This window comes from Phocoena phocoena, chromosome 9 (assembly GCF_963924675.1).
Source record: "Phocoena phocoena chromosome 9, mPhoPho1.1, whole genome shotgun sequence".
Lineage (NCBI taxonomy): Eukaryota > Metazoa > Chordata > Mammalia > Artiodactyla > Phocoenidae > Phocoena > Phocoena phocoena.
Window position 1 is genome coordinate 13,248,905 of NC_089227.1, and position 4,344 is coordinate 13,253,248.

The 4,344-nt window shown below is 42.3% G+C and overlaps 1 non-coding gene across 1 annotated transcript; it reads right to left on the reverse strand.

The window, feature by feature from the left end:
* Positions 1 to 3,083: 3,083 nt before the first annotated feature.
* LOC136128669 (U6 spliceosomal RNA) lies at positions 3,084 to 3,190 on the reverse strand. The gene has a single exon (XR_010656254.1). It is a non-coding gene; the product is annotated as a U6 spliceosomal RNA (small nuclear RNA).
* Positions 3,191 to 4,344: the final 1,154 nt, after the last annotated feature.

Here is a 4,344-nt window from a genome sequence, read left to right on the forward strand (position 1 = left end):
CTGCCTCCCTTTGTGCCAAGGAAAAGTTCAGCCCACGCACGATCTGGTCCGCGTGAGGGAGCCCTCACTTCAGCCCCACCCCAGTTGCTTCTCCCTGCTTTCTTCAGCTGTTTTTGGAAGAAGACTCCAGTCGCTTCTCCCTGCTTTCTTCAGCTGTTTTTGGACCTTCTTTGGAGCCTGCCCTGCTCTTCCCAGAAAGCCTGATTATGTGAGTAATAGCATTCTTCATACCCTCTTAGTGTGTGTGGTGTGTTAGTCTCAAAACTGGAGTCAAAGTTTGCTTGTGGGATCCACATACTTCCACGGGATGACCAGAGCAATACCAATAATAAACCCACTTCATGTTAGGTAAAACAATAACACTTTAAAACAATAAAGTGTGGCGCAGTGGTTGGGAGTCCGCCTGCCGATGCAGGGGACGTGGGTTCGTGCCCTGGTCTGGGGGGATTCCGCGTGCTGTGGAGCGGCTGGGCCCGTGGGCCATGGCCGCTGAGCCTGCGCATCCGGAGCCTGTGCTCCGCAACGGGAGAGGCCATAGCAGTTAGAGGCCTGAGTACCGCAAAAAAAAAAATAAAAAAAAATAATAAATTTATTTATTTATTTTTGGCCGCATTGGGTCTTCATTGCTGCGCGCGGGCTTTCTCTAGTTGCGGCGAGCAGGGCTACTCTTTGTTGCAGTGCACAGTCTTCTCATTGCGGTGGCTTCTCTTGTTGTGGAGCACAGGCTCTAGGCACGTGGGCTTCAGTAGTTGTGTTTCACGGGCTTAGTTGCTCCACGGCATGTGGGATCTTTCCGGACCAGGGCTCGAACCTGTGTCCCCTGCATTGGCAGGCAGATTCTTAACCACTGCGCCACCAGAGAAGTCCCAACACATTTTTAAAAATAAAAAATAATGATCTTCTTCAAAATAGGGAAGTATTTAGTGAGAAGAATGTGGGTTTTTTTTACATTAAAAATGTTTTATTAAGGCCTCGCCTAATAGAAGACAGTTTGATTCTCACCTTCTTTTTCATTAGTCTGTTGCAAGGTGTTGTTCTGGTTAAAGTGTTTGAAGAAAATTCATCCTCACTGTTATGTAGTTAGCAAGGGGAAGAAAATTTTGTTTTTAGATGATTATTAGATAATTGTGACTGTTGTGTGATACTACCCCCAATGCTTGACAAGTGGTGGTTTCCTAAGTTGCAATGTGTAATCTAAAACCATATCAATGAACTTTTCCTACTCGGCTACATTAAGATCCATCTTTTGCACTTTTTTTTTTTCATCTTGCACTTTGAATAGATATTTTACCCATGCTTGGTTTTTTAACATCATGGATTGATAATTTGGGAAATATTGATTAACTGAGTTATGCAAGTCTTATAAAAGTTAACACACTTCATTATGTAATATAGAAAAAATTACCTTTGGAATATGACTATAGATCTTATTAGAAAAGTCTTACAGTGTTGGGAACCTGTCAAGCTCATGGTGGTAGGCACAAGTTTTCCAAAATTTCACTTGTCACTTGAAGGCTTAAATTTTATCTTGGGCAACAAACGCTGTCAGTTGTCTTCACTTTATTCAGTTTTGAGGAAATACCTGCCAAATACTCAAATGTGAATAACTCTAGTTTGGGCAGGTGTTCTTTGAAGTATAAATGGTATTTCATGAAAAATGCAACTCGTTCAGTTTGCAAGTCAAGGGCTTTTCGTGGACAACTTCAGGATGCAACAAAAGTGCTTTATGCCTGTTTATGTCATACACAAGATATTAAGATGCGTATGCAAGGATCAAGATTTGATAAAATTAATGACTTTTTACTGCTTGATCAAGAACATTCTTAATGATACTGGCTTTTTAAAAAAAGTACATGGAGATAAAGAATGCAGTAGCTGCTGCTGGTTTGGTGCCACTCCCTTGATTGGTATTGAGGCACCAGCAATTTTAAGAGACTAGGAATATGGAGTCAAGTGTTCTGTTCTGGCCCCTATGCTACCCAGCATAGAAATTTCCATGTAGCAGAGGCTCAGTAAGTATTTTTTAGGTGATTGATGCACTGTGTGACCTTGGGAAATCACTTAGCTTCCCTGGGTTTCAATTGACTATAAACTGAGGTGAACCTGGTGATCCTTAAGACTGAGAAACAACGATGATTCCTCGTTGTTTCGCTTAAAGTAAAAACTCGCCTTTTAGGTCTGCCTGTCACTATCTCATTCCTTCGCTAACTTAAAAAGAGAGCTTTCATTCCTTTCTAGATTCAAGTAAACAGTAGGAGTTTTATTTATTTTTTCCCAACCTTCCTAGAAATAGAAAATCCTTTGTAGGTACACTGTGTCCTACATTTGGAAACATACAAGTGGATACAGGTGGTCAAACCCTAAAGGCTGCTCCCCTATAAATGTGCATTTCTGTAAGGGAGCAGAGCACATCGATAATCTGATGGGTTAGTTCACCTGTGGAGAATAGTATCTTCTCATCTTTTAAATTGGTGCTAGATGATTGGCAACATCCATTAAAATCCTTATAAAAGACCCCGACTTATTTGGAGGTAGGTGAAGAGAATGAATCCAAATCAAATGAAAAACCAAGAGGTGAACAATTTTTAAAAAAATTTATTCGGGAGTTCCCTGACGGTCCAGTGGTTAGGGCTTGGCTCTATCACTGCCGTGGCCTAGGTTCAATCCCTGGTCGTGGAACTAAGATCCCGCAAGCTGCGTGGCATAGCCCCCTCCAAAATTTTTTTTTATTGAAGTATAGTTGATTTATAATGTTGTGTTAATTTCTGCTGTACAGCAAAGTGATTCAGTTATATACATATATATGTATATATATATTCTTTTTCATATTCTTTTCCATTATGGTTTATCACAGGAGATTGAATATAGTTCCTTGTGCTATACAGTAGGACCTTGTTGTTTATCCATTCCATATATAATAGTTTGCATCTGCTAATTCCAAACTCCCAATCCTTCCCTCCCTCCCCCCCCGCCCCGTTGGCAACCACAAGTCTGTTCTCTATGTCTGTGAGTCTGTTTCTGTTTCGTAGGAAAGTTCATCTGTGTCATATTTTAGATTCCATATATGTGATACATGATATTTGAAAAACATGGAACCCTTCACGAATTTGCATGTCATCCTTGTGCAGGGGCCATGCCAATCTTGTCTGTACCATTCCGATTTTAGTATATGTGCTGCCGAAGCGAGCACAGGACTGGGTTGAAGTGTGTCCCCCTCCTCCCCTCCAATTCATGTCTATCCGTGACCTATGAATGTGAACTTGTTTGGAAATAGGATCTTTGCAGATGTAATTAAGTTAAGATGAGAACATGTTGGATTGGGATAGGCCATCTTATAACGAGAGGGAGACAGAGACACAGACACAGAGAAAAGAAGGTCATGAGACCGTGGGGGCAGAGACTGGAGTAATGGAACTTCAAGCTGAGGAAACCCAAGGGTGGCCAGTAACCCCTGGAAGCTAGAAGAAGCAAGGAGACATTCTCCCCTACAGGTTTCAGAGGGAGCATGGTCCTGCCAACACCTTGATTTTAGACTTCTGGCCTCCAGAACTGGGTGAGAATAGTTACTCTAAGCTACCTCACTTATGGTGCTTTGTTACAGCAACACTAGGAAACGAATACAGCATGTTAAAAATCATCCATTTGAGAAAAGTCAATGTCATTAACTCTAATTAGTTCTTAGACATCTCTAGGTCTGAGATTTAGGTGGAAATATTGCCTTATGCCTGTGACCTTTAAAGATATGAGTCTTTAAAAGATAACAGTGAAAACTCATCGAGTTTCCATGTCAGGAGACCTTATAGGTATAACCTTGGTTTTTCTGACCCTGGTCACTGGTTCCAGCTCCCTGGAAAGACCCATTTCCCTCCGCACATTTTTAGAAGCCCCCAGTGCAGGGCCCTGACTGGGTGATGCAAGGGGTACAGGGCAAGTGCTTCCCTAAATGCTGTGCCCCAGGGTTTGCCCTTACTGTACTTCTAGCCCCACCCCAGAGTGCTCACAAGTGTGCATGAACAAAAAGTCATTGTCGAAACCACACCAAAGACACCCTGGATGAGACTTCCCCAGTGGGCAGTTAGAATCTGCATTTCATGAAACTTTCCAGGTGACTCTGAGGCTGACCTAGGTTCCCTGGCTCTATTTGTTCCAAGTTTTAGGCCTCTTTTTTTTTTTTTTTTTTGGCCATGCCAAGGGGTTTGCGGGATCTTAGTTCCCTGACCAGGGATTGAACCCAGGGCCTCAGCAGTGAAAGCACCCAGTCCTAACCACTGGATCTCCAGGGTCACAATGAGGCCCAGAAATATGATTCAAAATATGTTTTGCCTTATACTTGCCATATTCACA